This window comes from Mobula birostris, chromosome 1 (genome assembly GCF_030028105.1).
Source record: "Mobula birostris isolate sMobBir1 chromosome 1, sMobBir1.hap1, whole genome shotgun sequence".
NCBI classification, from domain to species: domain Eukaryota; kingdom Metazoa; phylum Chordata; class Chondrichthyes; order Myliobatiformes; family Myliobatidae; genus Mobula; species Mobula birostris.
The window spans coordinates 9,759,204-9,778,718 of NC_092370.1; the positions used below are offsets into that span (position 1 = coordinate 9,759,204).

A 19,515-nucleotide genomic window follows, 5' to 3' on the forward strand; every position below is an offset into this window, starting at 1 on the left:
ACAAACACTATCAGGAGGGCTTATCACTTCCCCAGCTACAGGTTGACTCATTATCGAGGTTGAGAATGACCTCATATAGCGCTCTTCGGAAAGGCGCAGTTGTCTTAGTCTGTTACTAAAAGTGTTCCTCTGTTCAGCCAAGGCAGCATGCAGAGGATGAGAAACATCGTCCAGAATTGCCAGGATTTTCCAGGGGGTCTTTTGTTCTACCACAGGCTCCGGTGCCCAGTTTGACTCCTATAACAGACCCAGCCTTTCTAGTCAGCAAATACATCCATAAAGGTGCAGAGAACTTTTACCATCTGTTGGAACGTAATTTGGCCATTGATATCAGTCTAAAAACAACCTGGTAAATTTAAGTTGCAAACTTAGTCTGCTTTATATTAAGTTCAGAGACCAAAGCTTAGTAAAAGAAGTAGGTTTTAAGGAGTGCACTTAAGGAGAGAAAGGAAACAGAAAGAATTTCAAACTTTGTAAGTTCAAAAGTTCAAAGTAAATTCATTATCAAAAGTACACACAGTACTGTGCAAAAGTCTTTGGCACATATATATAGCTTGAGTGCCTAAGACTTGCACAGTACTATATTTGTTAACATGGAGCAGAGAGCAAGTTTGTAAATCTGGCGGGAGCAAAGGATGTTGGGAATGGCAAGGGTGGAACGCCACAGGAAGAGTGTCGGACAGGTGGCAGAGGAGTGCCAGGGACCTGGGGTGGCGCAGGTCCAGACACACCCAGCCCTGAGAACTCCAGGCAAGGTCATTTGATTCTCCAAACAATTGGTTTATTGATCATTACAGAATGTGCCTCTGGTGCTTCCTGCTTCCTTCCCTCCTCCTCCCCTTTTCATAGAACATAGAATAGTACAGCACAGTACAGGCCCTTCAGCCCACAATGTTGTGCCGACCCTCAAACCCTGCCTCCCATATAAGCCCCCACCTTAGATTCCTCCATATACCTGTATAGTAGTCTCTTAAACTTCACTAGTGTATCTGCCTCCACCACTGACTCAGGCAGTGCATTCCACTCACCAACCACTCTCTGAGTAAAGAACCTTCCTCTAATATCCCCCCTGAACTTCCCACCCCTTACCTTAAAGCCATGTCCTCTTGTATTGAGCAGTGGTGCCCTGGGGAAATGCTGGCTATCCACACTATCTATTCCTCTTATTATCTTGTACACCTCTATCATGTCTCCGCTCATCCTCCTTCTCTCCAAAGAGTAAAGCCCTAGCTCCCTTAATCTCTGATCATAATGCATACCCTCTAAACCAGGCAGCATCTTGGTAAATCTCCTCTGTACCCTTTCCAATGCTTCCACATCCTTCCTATAGAGAGGTGACCAGAACCGGACACAGTACTCCAAGTGTGGCCTAACCAGAGTTTTATAGAGCTGCATCATTACATCGCGACTCTTAAACTCTATCCCTCGACTTATGAAAGCTAACACCCCATAAGCTTTCTTAACTACCTTATCCACCTGTGAGGCAACTTTCAGGGATCTGTGGACATGTACCCCGAGATCCCTCTGCTCCTCCACACTACCAAGTATCCTGCCATTTACCTTGTACTCTGCCTTGGAGTTTGTCCTTCCAAAGGGTACTACCTCACACTTCTCTGGGTTGAACTCCATCTGCCACTTCTCAGCCCACTTCTGCATCCTATCAATGTCTCTCTGCAATCTTTGACAATCCTCTACACTATCTACAACACCACCAACCTTTGTGTCGTCTGCAAACTCCCCATCCAGGTCGTTAATAAAAATCACGAAAAGTAGACGTCCCAGAACAGATCCTTGTGGGACACCACTAGTCACAATCCTCCAATCTGAATGTACTCCCTCCACCACCACCCTCTGCCTTCTGCAGGCAAGCCAATTCTGAATCCACCTGGCCAAACTTCCCTGGATCCCATGCCTTCTAACTTTCTGAATAAGCCTACCGTGTGGAACCTTGTCAAGTGCCTTACTAAAATCCATATAGATCATATCCACTGCACTACCCTCATCTATATGCCTGCTCACCTCCTCAAAGAACTCTATGAGGCTTGTTAGAAACGATCTGCCCTTCACAAAGCCATGCTGACTGTCCCTGATCAGACCATGATTCTCTAAATGCCTATAGATCCTAGCTCCAAGAATCTTTTCCAACAGCTTTCCCAGCACAGACGTAAGCTCACTGGTCTATAATTACCCGGACTATCCCTACTACCTTTTTTGAACAAGGGAACAACATTCGCCTCCCTCCAATCCTCCGGTTCCATTCCCGTGGACAATCAGGACATAAAGATCTTAGCCAGAGGCTCAGCAATCTCTTCTCTCGCCTCGTGGAGCAGCCTGGGGAATATTCCATCAGGCCCCGGGGACTTATCTGTCCTAATGTATTTTAACAACTCCAACACCTCCTCTCCCTTAATATCAACATGTTCCAGAACATCAACCTCACTCATATTGTCCTCACCATCATCAAGTTCCCTCTCATTGGTGAATACCGAAGAGAAGTATTCATTGAGGACCTCGCTCACTTCCACAGCCTCCAGGCACATCTTCCCACCTTTATCTCTAATCAGTCCTACCTTCACTCCTGTCATCCTTTTTTTTCTTCACATAACTGAAGAATGCCTTGGGGTTTTCCTTTACCCTACTCGCCAAGGCCTTCTCATGCCCCCTTCTTGCTCTTCTCAGCCCCTTCTTAAGCTCCTTTCTTGCTTCCCTATATTCCTCAATAGACCCATCTGATCCTTGCTTCCTAAACCTCATGTATGCTGCCTTCTTCCACCTGACTAGATTTTCCACCTCACTTGTCACCCATGGTTCCTTCACCCTACCATTCTTTATCTTCCTCACCGGGACAAATTTATCCCTTACATCCCGCAAGAGATCTCTAAACATCGACCACATGTCCATAGTACATTTCCCTGCAAAAACATCATCCCAATTCACACCCACAAGTCTAGCCTTATAGCCTCATAATTTGCCCTTCCTCAATTAAAAATTTTCCTGTCCTCTTTGATTCTATCCTTTTCCATGATAATTATAAAGGCCAGGGAGCGGTGGTCACTGGCCCCCAAATGCTCACCCAATGAGAGATCTGTGACCTGACCCGGTTCATTACCTAGTACTAGATCTAGTATGGCATTCCCCCTGGTCGGCCTGTCCACATACTGTGACAGGAATCCATCCTGGACATACTTAACAAATTCTGCCCCATCTAAACTCTTGGAACTAATCAGGTGCCAATCAATATTAGGGAAGCCCTGTTATTTTTGCACCTTTCCAAAATCTGCCTCCCAATCTGCTCCTCTGTATCTCTGCTGCTACCAGAGGGCCTATAGAATACCCCCAGTAGAGTAACTGCTCCCTTCCTGTTCCTGACTTCCACCCATATTGACTCAAAAGAGGATCCTGCTACATTACCCACCCTTTCTGTAGCTGTAATAGCATCCCTGACCAGTAATGCCACCCCTCCTCCCCTTTTTCCACCCTCTCTATCCCTTTTAAAGCACTGAAATCCAGGAATATTGAGAATCCATTCCTGCCCTGGTGCCAGCCATGACTCTTCTCTCCCTGCTTACTTCCCACACAGTCCACAGCAGAGTCCCATATCAGAATTAGGTTTATCATCACTCACGTGTCATGAGTTTTTTTGTGGCAGCAGTACAGTGCAATACATAAAATTACTAGACAGACAGATAGGTAGTTTATTGATCCCAAAAGAAATTACAGTAGAAATTATGGTGTCACAATGCCATTACATGTACATACATATGCAAATATTAAAAGAGAAGTAAAAAAGAATAAAAAATAAGTTACCTCAAACAGTCTAACAGGAGGGTGTCATCACTTCCCCAGCTACAGGTTGACTCATTATAGAGCCAAATGGCCGAGGGTAAGAATGACTTCATATACTGCTCTTTGGAGCAACACAGCTGTCTTTGTCTATTATTAGAAGCGCTCCTCTGTTCAGCCAAGGTGGCATCCAGGAAGTGAGAAACATTGTCCAGAATTGCCATGATTTTCTGCTCTGTCCGCCAGAGAAAGCAGGATCTTCCAGTGGCCACACATTTTAATTCCACGTCCCATTCCCATTCTGATATGTCTATCCACGGCCTCCTCTACTGTCAAGATGAAGCCATACTCAGGTTGGAGAAACAACACCTCATATTCCGTCTGGGTAGCCTCCAACCTGATGGCATAAACATTGACTTCTCTAACTTCCGTTAATGCCCCACCTTCCCTTTGTACCCCTTCCCTTATTTATTTTTCATTCCCCTTTTTTTCCTCTTTTTTTCTCCCTCTGTCCCTCTCACTATAACTCCTTGCCCATCCTCTGGGTCTTTCCCCCGCTCCTCCTTTCTTTCTCCCTAGGCCTCCCGTTCCATGATCCTCTCCCTTCTCCAGCCTCATATCCCTTTTGCCAATCAACTTAACAACTCTTAGCTCCATCCCTCCCCCTCCTGTCTTCTCCCATCATTTCGGATCTCGCCCCCCCCCCCCCCCACACTTTCAATTCTCTTACTATCTCTTCTTTCAGTTAGTCCCGACAAAGGGTCTCAGCCTGAAACGTCGACTGTACCTCTTCCTAGAGATGCTGCCTGGCCTGCTGCGTTCACCAGCATTTTTTGTGTGTGCTGCATGATTTTCTGTAGGGTCCTTTGTTCTATTGCAGCCTCCAGTGTGTCCAGTTTGACCCCTATAACAGGGCCAGAGTTTCTAATCAGTTTATTGAGCCTGTTGGCATCACCCACTACAGTACTGTGCAAAAGCACCCGAGCTATATATATGTGCCTAAGACTTTTGCACAGTACTGTATATGTCACTATATACTACTCTGAGATTTGTTTTCTTGTGGGCATTCACAGGAGGACGAAATACACAGAATCAGTGAAAAACTACCACACACACAAAGACCGACGAACAAATGATGTGCGAAAGGAGACAAACTGTGCAAATAAAAAAAAACATATAATAATAAAAAATAAATAGTAAGTAAATAATACAGAAAACATGAGTTGTAGAGTCCTTGAAAATGAGTCTATAGGTTGTGGAATCAGTTCAGAGTTGAGGTGAGTGAAGTTATCCATGCTGGTTCAGGAGCCTGATGGTTGAGGGGTAATAACTGTTCCTGAACCTGGTGGTGTGGGTCCTGAGGCTCCTGTACCTCCTTCCTGATGGCAGCAGCAAGAAGAGAGCATGGGCTGGATGGTGGAGGTCCTTGATGATGAGATCTGAAGTCACTGCCGACAGTGGAAGATCAATTATATATTGCAGGGAGTATGAAGATTAACAAAGGTCAGACTGCCTTTTTAATACGCTTTCAAACCTGAATCTAAACCAAGTGCAGAACGTGGGCAGCTGCAACCACTTTAAAGCAAGTGGCCTTGCTATGCAAATGAACTAACTTGCTGCTGCACGAGAAGAGCGAGGATATAATTTGCGGCACAGTAATGTGTCCATGAATGTAACCAAACCTCACTGCTGCATAACCTACATAGAGCTGGAGGAGCTCAGCAAGTCAGGCAGCATCCATGGGAAATGGACAGCTGAAATTTCAGACTGAGGCTCTTCATCCAGAGCGGTCCAGAGGAAAGTTTTTAACCTGAAACACTGACTGACCACGGACACTGCCTGACCTGCTGAGCTGCTCCAGCACTTTCTGCAGACTGCAGCATCTGTATTTAGAGATACAGCACAGTAACAGGCCCTTCCGGCCCAATGAACCCGTGTGACCAATTCACCTATTAACTGTATGTCTTTGGAACGTGGGAGGAAACCAGAGCACCTGGAGGAAACCAACGCGGTCATGAAGAAAATGTACAAACTCTTTACAGACAATGGCGGGAATTGAACCCAGATCTTTGATACTAGGATAGTGTTATGCTGACCACTACATTATTGTGCTGTCTATTCTACTATGTACAGAATAATCTGTTGGGATGGCATGTCAACAATAGTTTTTCCCTTTATCTTGTTACCTGCAACAATAATAAACCTGTAACCAATTAAAATATACCAGTTCCTGATTGGTCTCACGTGTCTTATGTCACTGCTGGTCTTTTAATATTCTTGGCACATTACTCCATTCCACCAGACAAACATGAATCACAGCTTGAACAACCCATTATGGATTCCAGAGGAACTGAAGCTGACTGTCCTTGTCACGTGTCCAGCCGCTTGAAGGGAGATTCCAGTTGGACTAACAATCAGCCAACATAAAATTAAACCATGTACTCATTTGCAACCCAAAGACAAGATTTGTCAGAAGTATTCAGTCAGTTGTTATATCACCAGACCCTCCACTAGTCAGGCTCAACTATGGATGTTGCACCCTAGTCATCAGCATGACACCCAAGCCAGAGCAGTACAATATGGAGAGCAAGCTGTTGCCCACGCAGCAGGCTCCCCCTCTCCATGCATCTGATGAATCCAAAGACCAGCAGAGACTGATACAGTCTGGCACCACCAGTGATGCAGGAGTTACCAGTCAGCGTTGAGCTCAATGTGGGACTGCCTCAGGATTCTTCCCTGGGTTTACTCCTCAAACCTTTCCTGTGAGTGGGTATAGCTGCAAGGCAGCAGAGATTTGAGAACAGAGTTTTCCTTCTCCTAGATGAGCTGCCAACTACAGCTGATGAGCCCCATCTGCCCGAACCCACGGGTTTCAAGGTGCCAGTAAACCACCTTCGCCTCCTTCTCCTGTCAGTAGAAACGGTTCCAGCAGGCTTAGTAGCTAAACCACACGTGAAGGCCAGGGGCTGGACTTGGTTGTCAGAGGTTATTTGAGGTGCACACCATTGGGAGCATTTAATAGATAGTGGCTATAACAATATGGACTATGAGGCAGAAAATATACAGACTAATGGATAAGGTTTTTCAAAAATATTGTCACCAATTTTTAACAAATATATTTCACTCTAATGCCATCAATTAAACAAGTAAGAAATATGATAGCACTATGCCATGAATTCTAACAAGATGAAATAAGAAAAAGATTAATTTAATTACTTCCACTTTTCTTTATCTTCAGTCAAAGAGAGATGTCCTTGGTACTAATGTAATTGTACTATATATGGCTACAAACTGCAACTTCACATTTTGATTTCTAATATTTGATAATGAGTATGAATTCCAACCAAGTTTAATTTAATTTTGAGAAACAGCAAGCTAACAGGCCCTTCCAGCCAAACAAGCCTCATCATCATCATCATTATGAGCCGTGTCATATGACCTGGGCAATCATGGTCTCATGATCATGATTGTTCTTGGCAAATTTTTCTACAGAAGTGGTTTGCCATTGCCTTCTTCTGGGCAGTGTCTTTATAAGATAGGTGACCCCAGCCATAACCAGAACCTGTGATATGCACCAGCTGCTCCCATGGCTTAGTATGACCCTGATCCGGGGGGGTGGGCTAACCAGGTGCTACACCTTGCCCAAGGGTGACCTGCAGGCTCCAGGAGGGAAGGAGCGCCTTATTCCTCCTTTGGAAGAGACGCATCTCCACCCCACCCCTCAACACGCTGTTGTTGCCCAATTACAGCCATGTGATCAATAAACCAACGACATGTATGTTCTTGGAATGTGGGAGCACATTGGCGCACCAGATGCCATAGACAACCCCAACAGATTCACAGGTGAAGTGCTGCCCCACCTGGAAAGACTACTTGGGGCCTCTGAATGGTGCTCAAAGAGGATGTGAATGGCAGATGTAGCAACTTCAATGGGATCCTATCATTAAACACATTTTTTTCCCCACCACTCTCTACTACAGGAGCCTAAAGTCCCACACCACCAGGTTCAGGAACAGTTACGACTTTTCAACCACCAGGCTCCTGAACCAGCGTGGAAAAACTTCACAATGAACTGATTCCACAATTTACGAACTCACTTTCAGGAATTCTACAACTCATCTTCTCAGTATTCTTTACTTGCACAATGTATTCTTTTGCTAGCCTCATTCCCCTTCTCCATCTTTTTATCCTGTTTGTTCGTCATAAAAGATGCTGCCCGACTTGCTGAGTTTTCCCAGCACTTTGTGTGTGTCTTCTTTTGCCCACTGATTGTATAGACTTTCATAAATTCTGTCTATAGGAAGAGGTACAGTCGACGTTTCGGGCTGACACCCTTTGTCAGGACTAACTGAAAGAACAGCTAGTAAGAGATTTGATCTTCTTAGCTCTTCTTTCAGTTAGTCCTGACGAAGGGTGTCGGCCCAAAACGTCGACTGTACCTCTTCCTATAGATGCTGCCTGGCCCGCTGCGTTCACCAGCAACTTTGATGTGTGTTGCTTGAATTTCCAGCATCCGCAGATTTCCTCCTGTTCATAAATTCTACTGTATTTCTTTATTTTCCTGTAAATGCCTGCAAGACAATTAATCTCAAGGTAGTATATGGTAAAATATTTATGTTCTAGATTATCCCAAATTCAACTAATCCACTATTTGCAACTACGCCATTAACTACTGGAATTCAGTCCACAATTTCCTTTTCTTTTCCAGTCGCCGTTCTTTAACTGGAGCTGGAGCTGCCAGCCCCAAGAGCGCCACACCCATTCCCCCGCTCTGTTGCTATCCTTACCAAACACCGCGGTAAATTTTACCACGGTAAAGCACTGCATCAACAGCAGGGGTGAAAAGACTGAGATTTACAGCAGCCGAGGCCACTCGGTTCCCACTTGCCTGCACAAAGCCCGCGCCCAGGGTTAGCAACGCTCCGGAAGCGGCGGCGCCGGCGCGCGACGTCACTTCCGCCGCCGCCGCCTGGTTGTTGTCTGACGTTCGGCCGCCGCTCCCTCTGACGCCGTGATCGGAGCGGCCTGGGTGGGCGGCAGTCGGCGGGGCTGGGCTGGGCTGGGCGACGATCGCTGAGCGCAAGGAGGGAAGGAGCGTTGAGGAAAGATCGGTCACGACCGCCGTCGACGGTGGGTTTGAAGTCTGTGGAGGGGTGGGTGGTGGGACTCCGGTCCCGGGCATTCAACCGTTGTCCCGGCCCCGGGATCCGATTCATGGGGAGACCCCATCCCCGGGCCTTCATGGTACCACACCCCGCGGGGAGACCCGGGCCTCGATCCCCAGGGAGATGCCGTTCCCGTGCCTCCACGGCACCACGCCCCTGATCCACGGGGAGTCCGCAGGCCCCCACAGTACCTCACCACCCTCTCCCCCTCCCCAATCCCCCGTCCCCCAGCTCCTGTTACCGAGCCTCCACCGTACCACCCCCGATCCATTGGGAGTCCCCGTCCCTGGTCCATTCAGTAACCCGCCCCACCCCGCCCAGTCTCCAGACCATTCAACTGCTGTAAATCTCTGAGCCTCCAGGGCACCGCCCCTCAATCCCCCCGGTCTTTACCCCCCTCTCCACCCAGTCATCAAGCTTCCACTAGCCCACCCAGCCTCGGGCCCGGTCCGTGCAACACTTGGCCCCGTTCCCCATCTATTCGCTAACCCGCTCGCCGGGCCATTCAACACACAAAATGCTGGAGGAACTCAGCAGGCCGGCCAGAGTCTATGAAAAAGAGTACGGTCGACGTTTCGGTCCGAGACCCCCCAGTAGGACTCAACCGCTGCAAAGCCCCTCCGTCCCCGGGCTGCTCATCAACCCGCCCTGTCCCCGCACCCCTTTTACGGGCTTGTTCTACTCCGAACCCCAAATCACCAGGCTACCTACTAAACTCACCTCGCCCACTTCCTTAAATATGATTTCTGTAGTGGAGTAAGGTGCTTGGTGGGAGTATTAGTAAATACAATTTGACACAGCTTCTCTGAATCGGGTATAGTACTGTGAAATTTGTTGTCTTTTTGTGGTTGCAGTGCTTTGAAATAAAACTAAATTACAATATTAACTAAGAGGAAAAGGAGAGTTCATGGGTTCATTGTTCATTCAGAAATCTGATGGTGGAGGTGAAGAAGCTGTTCCTGAATCATAAAGTATGTGTCTTCAGGCTTCTGTACCGCCACCTGGATGTTAGCAATGAGAAGAGGGCATGTCCGGGTGATGGCTGTCTTTGATGATGGATGTTGCCTTTTTAGAACATAGAATAGTACAGCACATTACAGGCCCTTAATGTTGTGCCGACCCTCAAACCCTGCCTCCCATATACCCCCCCCACCTTAAATTCCTCCATATACCTGTTTTTGAGGCATTGCCTTTTGAAGGTGTTCTTGATGCTGGGGAGGCTAGCGGCCATGATGAAGCTGGCTGTGTCTACAACTTTTTGAGACAGGTGGCCAATGGGGAAGTTCCAGCATTCCTTTTCAAAGAGTGTCAAAGGGGAGATGCAGTGTTTTGGAAAACAGGTTCCAAGTGTCGTTAAAAGCACACCAGCAATAAATCCATTACCTTAGATACAAGGGGCATTAGATTAAAATAGATTGTGGAGCCAGGGAAGAGGAAAGGGTTTGAGAGTGAACGTGACTTTTTGGTTAATGAAAACAACGGCAAGTATGCTGAAGCAGCATCAGCAGAGGGAAATGGACAGTCAATGTTTTAAATTGAGACCCTTTATAGAGCCTTATAACACAGCAACAGGCCCTTTGGCCCATTTTAGTCCATGCTGAGCTGTTATTCTACCCAGTCCTATTGACCTGCATCTGGACCATAGCCCTCCTGTCTTGTGGGGGGGGGGGGGCGGGTGAGTGCGTGCCTTATTCTGATTGTCGAAAGCAACTTCCATTGTGGTTGGTTTGTTTAAAAGGAGCACCTGCTTTTCCCATTGGATAGATGCCCGGTGTCCCGTTTCAAATGCCCTTGGTGTATAAAATAGCATGTGAACGGGGCTTGCTCTCTTCTTCCTTTGTTTAAGACATGACCATTGGGATGGTCTGCTTGGCACGCACTTTTAACCAAGTAGGTAAATTGAATGTACGAATGTCTATTGAGTATTTGGCTTTGTCGTGTCTGTAACTTGGGGAACATGAATTTTTACTGTTTGTAAATAAATGATCACTATACCTACTCGCAGAGAGTGCTTTCTGTAACACTTGCTAGACCCACAAACATGATTGAATATTACACCTGTATGTATTTCCTGTATAATATAACAATAAAAAGATTTGAAAAGAAAGAAAGAATATTACACCTCCATACCCCTCCGATCCATGTACTTAACCAATCTTATCTTAAGTGTTGAAATTGGACCCATATCCACCTCTTCTGCTGGCAGCTCGTTCCACACACTCACCGCCCTCTGAGAGAAGAAGTTCCCCCCTCATGTACCCCTTAAGCATTTCACTTTTCACACTTAACCCATGACCTCTAATTCTAGTCCCACCCAACCTCAGTGGAAAAAGCCTGCTTGTATTTACCCTAACTATAGCCCTCATAATTTGTATGCCTCTATCAAATCTCCCCTCATTCCCCTACACAGAGAATAAAGTTCTGACTTACTCAGTCTTTCCCTATAAATCAGGTCCTCAAATCCTGGCAACAGCTTTGTAAATTTTCTCTCTGTTGCATGTTAATCAACCCCTGGTGATCTCTTCTGTGTCAGGGACTGCACAGGCTTCAGAGTAAATGGTTTTGGATTGCCTGTAGTTTATGGAGGATATATTAAGGAGGACCTCAATATAGCCATCAGAGGTGGCCTCGAGATGAAGCCTTACAGACTGGTTTGAAGAGGAGCGAGCTGTAGCAAAGTCACGTGGGGTTGTGGTGACAATTTTGTAGAACACTCAGAATGGTTTTCTGACACATTAGAAAAGAATTTTCTAAATGTTGTGCAAACGTTCCCTCATCCATCCTGTGGGACTTGACTGGATGCTTCTTGTATGTCCACTGAGTGTGTATAGTGGCCCAATTATCAGGAACAAGGCTTCAAGATAGATTAATGTCATTTACCGTTCACAAGTGTCAAGAGCAAAAATAATTGTTACTCCAGATCCAATGCAGCATTAAAAAAACACAATAAATATAAATACATAAGAGAGCTTATATACATTGATTGTATGTTCATAGGCACAGGAGTGACAGGAAATGATGAAGTAGTGCTGTTGGGGTGGGCTAGTGGGTGGGGGTGTTTATCAGCCTTCCTGCTTGGGGAAAGTTAACTGTTTCTGAGTCTGGTGGTCCTTGATGTGGATGCAACGTAGCTTTCTCCCTAAGAGGATAGGGACAAACAGTCCATGAGCAGGCTGGGTGGGATCCTTCATGATACTGTTGTTTTTTTTCTGTATCTCTGTCCTTGCTGGTGCCAGCGATACACTCGATAGTTTTGATTACCTGTTGTTTGCTGCAGCGTAGTTTCCTTGAATGGCTAGTTGATTTATTTCTGTTTTGAATTTTGTGTGGTGAAGGGGAGTATTGAATAAAGTAGCAACAGGATATTTTACTGCATTAAAACAACAGTGTCCAGAGCCTCGAACTGCTTCTTGCTCAACCCTGTGTGGTATTGTCAACACGTCTGTTCATGTTGACTCAAAGGTGTCCTGAATCTGAGGTTCAATGTTCACTCTTGTGCTGTGGGGTTTGAGTTTATTTTTTAACTCAAATTGTCAAGCTACGCTGGTAATGTTTCTCATATTCTGATTAGTCTAATTAAGTGAACATTTGATTTGCCAGATTCTTCCCCACTGCCTCCAGTTTGCACTTGATAATCTGGTTATTTCTACAAGGAGGGGTTGGATTTACTTTAATTTCAAGAATACTTCATTGTGTGCGTACCTGTTCCTTTCTGGTTGGATGTTTGAAGTCTTGAAAGGTGATAACCAAAATAGAAAATCATGCGAAGGCCATCGTGTGGGGTGAATTGCGGAAAATCATCAATCCTGAAAAACTCCTTCCATTGTCAGTAACCAGAAATTCAAAATAATTGGCAAAAATAGTCAGAAGAAATTAACTAAAAGCTCTAGTGAGTTATATCATCAAAGTAGGAAGAGGAAATGAGATTTGGAAAATTTTAAAAGGGAAAAATCTTCAGGGAATGTTGGGGGGGGCAAAGTAGTGGGTGTAGAGTGGAAAAGTGTTTAGAGTTGATTCTATCAGCATGGATCAAAAGGCCTCCTCCATCGATTTCAAGGCTCTCTAGCTTGTACTTGAAAGAATCAGGTTAATATCACCAGGTTATGTTGTGATATTTGTTAACTTTACAGCAGCAGTACCATGTAATACATATTGTTTTATATAATATATGAAAAACTAATTGCAGTAAATATATATAAATTAAGTAGTGCAGAAATAGAGATTAAGAAGTAGTGAGGTAATGTTCATGGGTTTGATGTCCATTCAGAAATCAGATGGCAGAGGGGAAGAAGCTGTTCCTGAATCGTTGCGTGTGTGCATCCTACCTGATGGCTGCAATGAGAAGAGGGCGTGTCCTGGGTGGCGGGGGTCCTTAGTAATGGAAACTATAACAATAAGTTTTGATATTTTTAAAGATGGTCACTGAACATGGATTTTTTCATTTTCTGATTTATTCCCTTAGATTTTAACGTTGTCACCACCTAGTTGCCTTTGATTAATGCTCTTTATTTAAAAGAGGTTGAAGAGGAAAATTATTGTCTACAAATCTCCTTGCAATATAGTGGTTTAAAATTGTATTGATTTAACATTATCTCAAATTATAACGTTCATTGTGGAAAGGGAGTCTGACTAAAATAAATGAGTTTGTATTATAAACAGGAGAGATTCTGCAGATGCTGAGAAACCTAAAGCATCACGCAATGCTGGAAGAACTCGGCAGGTCAGGCAGAATCTAATGATAACTGGTGATAATGATATGATTTCTCTATGCAGCATATAGATGTTGCCTGACCTGCTGAGTTCCTCCAGCATTTTGCGTGTTATGTGTGAGTTTGTATTGGTCTTCACTAAAAACTGTTTACATTCCTGTGGTTATTTGCTACCCAATTTTGATGATATAACTTTTTTTGGTGTCCGATCTAATCCTTGTTCTCTTGCTCAGTGTTGGATGGAGTTTTCTGGAGTTTTCTACACCGAGCAAGAGGTAAATTAATGTTAATTTTCTTAATTTCTAAGTGAACTGTGAGTGTTGCTGGCAACGTGGGCATTTCATAGAACAATACAGCAAAGTTCAGCCACTCTGGTACACAATATTATGTCAGCTTTTTAACCTACTCCAAGATCAATCTAACCTTTCCCTCCTACATAGCCCTCCGTTTTTCTGTCGTCCATGTGCCTACCTAAGAGTTTCTTAAATGTCCCTAATGTATCTGCCTTCACCACCACCCACCACTGTCTGTGTAAAGAAGTTACTTCTGTCATCCCCCTTATACTTTCCTCCAATTACCTTAAAACTCTGCCCCCTGTTAGTAGCTGTTTCTTCCCTGGGAAAAAGCCTTCATGCCCGTCCCTAATCCCTTTTGAGAAGGTTGTGCCAAAGTACCCCACTGAACTGTTAAAATCCAAATTAAGCTGCTTCCACATCCTAACTTTGACCTGGGAGTCCGTATCCCACCACCTGTAAATGACCGCTGTTCACATTTGGGTGTTGCAGGTTCTGCAGGTGCTGGAAATCCAGAGCAACACACACAAAATGTTGGAGGATCTCAGCAGGTCAGGCAGCATCTCTGGGAAGGAGTAAAGAGTTTAGTTTTGGGCAGAGGTTCCTCTTCACAGCTGCTGTTGACCTTCTACAGAACTTTGTTCTGATTTGCTAGTTACAGAAATGTTAGACTTTGCTTCTGCTGTTCAGCATGGATGGAATTTTTTAATTTATAGTTATTAGATTGGCATGTCCTGGTCAAACATTACTTCCGTGCCTGTTATGTTCCTCTACTGATGTTTAACTAGGCTTGGTTAATGATGGTGATGGTGTTACAGACAGCTCAAGAGACATCTAGTTTTAAGCTGCTAGGTTTTCAGATCCATCCATCTGCGTGCATTGGGGAGTGTCCTCAATGTGAAGTTGTCTTTACCAGTGGCAGTTAGATTGGTGAGGACAAGACACTATTCACTCACACCGCTATCTCCTTTCAGTTGACATGGCATTGTTGATTTATACTACGATTCAAAGTTCAAAGTAAACGTTATTGTCTGAAGTACATATGTCACAGTTTATTTTCTTGTGGGCATACTCAGCAAATCTAAAGAATAGGAACTATTGCAGGCTCAACTAAAGATTGACTAGAGTGCAGAAGACAACAAACTGCAAATGCAAATATAAGCAAATAGCAATAGATAACGAGAGTATGAGATAATGACATAAACAGTCCTTAAAGTGAAATCATTTCAATGATTGGGCAAATGAGTGTAGTTAGAAAGATAGAAAACCTACAGCACAATACAGGCCCTTCGGCCCACAAAGTTGTGCTGAACATGTCCCTACCTTAGAAATTACTAGGCTTACCCATGACATCTCCTCTGTACCTACTCCCCAGCACCTTAAACCTGTGTCCTCTTGTGGCAACCATTTCAGCTCTGGGGAAAAAAGCCTCTGACTATCCACACGATCAGTGCCTCTCATCATCTTATACACCTCTATCAGGTCACCTCTCATCCTCTGTCGCTCCAAGGACAAAAGACCAAGTTCACTCAGCCTGTTTTCATAAGGCATGCTCCCCAATCCAGGCAACATCCTTGTAAATCTCCTTTGCACCCTTTCTATGGTTTCCACATCCTTCCTGTAGTGAGGCAACCAGAACTGAGCACATTACTCCAAGTGGGGTGCTATATAGCTGCAACATTACCTCTCGGCTCCTAAGCTCAATTCCACGATTGATGAAGGCGAATACACCGTATGCCTTCTTAACCACAGAGTCAACCTGCGCAGCTGCTTTGAGCATCCTATGGACTCAGACCCTAAGATCCCTCTGATTCTCCACACTGCCAAGAGTCTTACCATTAATACTATATTCTGCCATCATATTTGACCTACCAAAATGAACCACTTCACACTTAAGCAACACACACAAAAAATGCTGGTGAACGCAGCAGGCCAGGCAGCATCTATAGGAAGAGGTACAGTCAACGTTTCGGGCCGGGACCCTTTGAAAGAAAAGATAGTAAGAGATTTGACTTTTGTGTGTGTTGCTTGAATTTCCAGCATCTGCAGATTTCCTCGTGTCTGCACTTCACATATATCTGGGTTGAACTCCATCTGCCACTTCTCAGCCCAGTTTTGCATCCTATCAATGTCCCACTGTAACCTCTGACAGCCCTCCACACTATCCACAACACCTCCAACCTTTGTGTCATCAGCAAACTTACTAACCCATCCCTCCACTCCCTCATCCAGGTCATTTATAAAAATCACGAAGAGTAAGGGTCCCAGAACAGATCCCTGAGGCATACCACTGGTCACTGACCTCCATGCAGAATATGACCCGTCTACCACCACTCTTTGCCTCCTGTGGGCAAGCCACTTCTGGATCCACGAAGCAAGGTCCCCTTCGATCCCATGCCTTCTTACTTTCTCAATAAGCCTTGCATGGGGTAACTTATCAAATGCCTTGCTGAAATCCATATACACTACATCTACTGCTCTTCCTTCATCAATGTGTTTAGTCACATCCTCAAAAAATTCAATCGGGTTCGTAAGGCAGGACCTGCCCTTGACAAAGCCATGCTGACTGTTCCTAATCATATTATACCTCTCCAAATGTTCATAAATCCTGCCTGTCAGGATCTTCTCCATCAGCTTACCAACCACTGAAGTAAGACTCACTGGTCTATAATTTCCTGGGCTATCTCTACTCCCTTTCTTGAATAAAGGAACAACATCTGCAACCCTCCAATCCTCCGGAACCTCTCCCGTCCTGATTGATGATGCAAAGATCATTGCCAGAGACTCAGCAATCTCCTCCCTCACCTCCCACAGTAGCCTGGGGTATATCTTATCCGGTCCCGGTGACTTATTCAACTTGATGCTCTCCAAAAGCTCCAGCACATTATCCCCTTTTGTTCAAGAGCCTGATGGATGAGGGGTAGTAACTGTTCTTGAACCTGGTGGTGTGAGTCCTGAGGCTCCTGTACCTTCTGCCTGATGGCAGCAGCGAGAATTGAGCATGACCTGGGTGGTGGTGATCTCTGACATGATTCCATCATTGAATGTCATTTTCCCCAGTCATTCTGTGCTCCAGAATGAAATGGGGTAATGAGCCGATAGAACTGCTTGATTGGTAAAGCCTGACTTGTTGAGACAGCATTCATAATACATTGTGGTATGCCTGACTGACTCATCCCTTTTAATTGCATATTGTGGTTGGGATCCCTGACTGCCTGTTTAATGTGTCTGTTTAAGGTAAAGTTTAACAAAACGATACTGTACTCTTGTCCATATCGCCGTTCATTAAAGCAAGGCTTTCTCTTCCTTTGTGTAATTTGAAATACAGCAGTTTGTTCACAGTGAGAGAAAAGGATTTCTGTCATGTTTAACTTGTCTGAACAAGTATTTTAAAACATTGTGATATCGCAGTGTTGATTTGAAGCTGAACTGGTGTTGCTCCTGCAGTTCAGTGGCCCTAACTTGATTTCTAGCAACACCTTGGTCGTGGTATTCTTTGTTACAGGCAACTTTATTTGTAAACACTGTTGCATGGGCGTTAACCTGATTTGAGGAAGCTTTTAACTTCAGGCTGTAAACTTTTTGTATGTGTGTGTGAGAGACAGTATGGTTGTTATTCAGTTGCAAGTTAGAATAAGCACCACACCCAAAAAATGAATCTGGGCACCAGGAAGCTGCAGAATGTGTCACCTCTTCATCGTTTTTGTGGAAAAGCGTGGCGATTATTGGTTGTAATGGTGTCAGCGTAAATTGCTTTTATTTGAATTTATTGGTGAATATATTGTTACAATAAAGTAAGAATTAAGCTGAGACTCCTATAGGAATGACCTGTTCATTATATAATATAGTATTATAGAAAGTTCATAAAAATTGAACAAGCATTCAGGTTCCTTGCTTTGGTTTACTGGTCTGGCTCATTCCAAAACAATTTAATCCAGGACATTTGTGTTTTAAGATTCACAACCCTTCTGGCTAAAGAAATCCCTCCTCATCTCTGTTCTAAAGGGACGTCATTGTATTCTGAGGCTGTGCCCTCTGGTCTAAGACTCCCCCACAACAGGAAACATCCTCTCCACATCCAGTTTATTCTTAATGCATTTGCTTTGTCTGTTTTGGGTCATTGTAATCTTGTTGAACGTGGCTGGGTGACTTAATTTGAGATCACTCTCTTTGTAAAGAACTTACCCTTGACATTCCACCCCCACCCCAAATACTTACCTCCAGACACCTTAAAATTATTGTACAAGTGCAAATTTTTCCGTTTTGTGTAAAGTGATCAAGAACAGTACCTACCCCCGAACCATCAGGCTCTTAAGCAAAGGGGGGGCTATTTTATCTTGTTATTTCATGCTCGTTATTTATTTATTATCTACATTTGCACAGTTTCTTTACAGTTTGCAGTTCTTGATGTTTACAGTTTATAGATCCTGTACAGTTACTGTTCTGAAGATTTGCTAAGAATCTCAGGGTTGTATATGGTGACATCTATGTACTCTGATAATTTTTACTTTGGAGTCATGAACAAGGACTGAACCTGAGGACGAATTCTGTATACATGGAAGTGGTGAAAAGCTTTTCACCTCTTCATTCTTGTCTAGCTAGAAGTGGACAGGGTCAAGTGATGCCCTATGTAAGGGACGAGTTAGTCGTGGCAGGTTGTAAAGAGTGAGCGGTTGTGAGCAGTTTTTTTTTTGGAGCTCAGTGCTAGTTGGTGAAATTTACCCTTGCATTTCTTGCAATTGTGCAGCTACTGTACAAAGTCCAATTTCAAAAATTGTGAGAGAACTTTAGTCTGTAGCGGAGTGGTGAACCTACAGCAGGCTTGCCCAAGGTGGCACATGCAAAATTTTGTAGCACACAGCATGCGGTGTTGCCTCTTGATTCTTTAAACTCCACCCGTAAAGATAGATAATAAATATCTTTATTGCCAAATGAAGGAGTGAACGATTTGTTTTACATCTTGAGAGCAGCGCGACATTTTCACAAGAACAGTCTCACACCAGCGTTGTACCAGCTAGAATGTTGAATGTTGCCTGAACACGTGACATTAGGTGATACGTTATGAAATCCTCACAGACCTGGTGTACATATCAGTATGTGGATAGTAAACTTGCTGATAAAATCACTGCTTTGTGCACAGGTCTCAAAACAACCAAAAACTTATTTTCTATGTAAAATATTTGTCATTGACAGTGCAGCAACTAAAGTTGTGAGTAAAGTTTATTTTCCTTTCCTTGATCTTTTATAAATGTGCACCAAAATCTATATTTTCACATTCACATATTTTATGTCATGTGAGGTCCAATAATATGCATTCCTACTTAGAAATGATATAAACATGCGTATTAATAATTTTGAACCTTTTCTAAAATGCTTTATCTATTTCAATCTATTATACATTTATTAATATTAAAACAATAAATACATCTAAATAAGCAACAGGACTCATCTTTCTTCCTTGGTCCATAATTATTATTACTAATGATAATCCTGGCGCAAAATTACAATGGCACATGGGGGAATATTTAGAATATTATCACCAGTTTAGGCACACAATCTCAAAGA

At 44.1% G+C, this 19,515-nt stretch overlaps 1 protein-coding gene and 1 long non-coding RNA gene across 3 annotated transcripts in view; one reads left to right on the forward strand and one right to left on the reverse strand.

The window, feature by feature from the left end:
• Window positions 1-8,741, reverse strand: part of LOC140194907 (uncharacterized) — a 61,287-nt gene extending 52,546 nt beyond the window's left edge. For both annotated transcript variants that reach the window (XR_011885326.1, XR_011885325.1), the window contains exon 1: window positions 8,672-8,741. This is a non-coding gene — a long non-coding RNA (uncharacterized lncRNA). The remainder of the gene's footprint in view (window positions 1-8,671) is intronic.
• A 2-nt stretch (window positions 8,742-8,743) lies between these two features.
• LOC140194901 (ras-related protein Ral-A) overlaps window positions 8,744-19,515 on the forward strand; it is a 33,345-nt gene continuing 22,573 nt past the window's right edge. The window contains exon 1 of the mRNA XM_072252243.1: window positions 8,744-8,913. The gene's annotated coding sequence lies outside the window, so the exon portion shown is untranslated. The remainder of the gene's footprint in view (window positions 8,914-19,515) is intronic.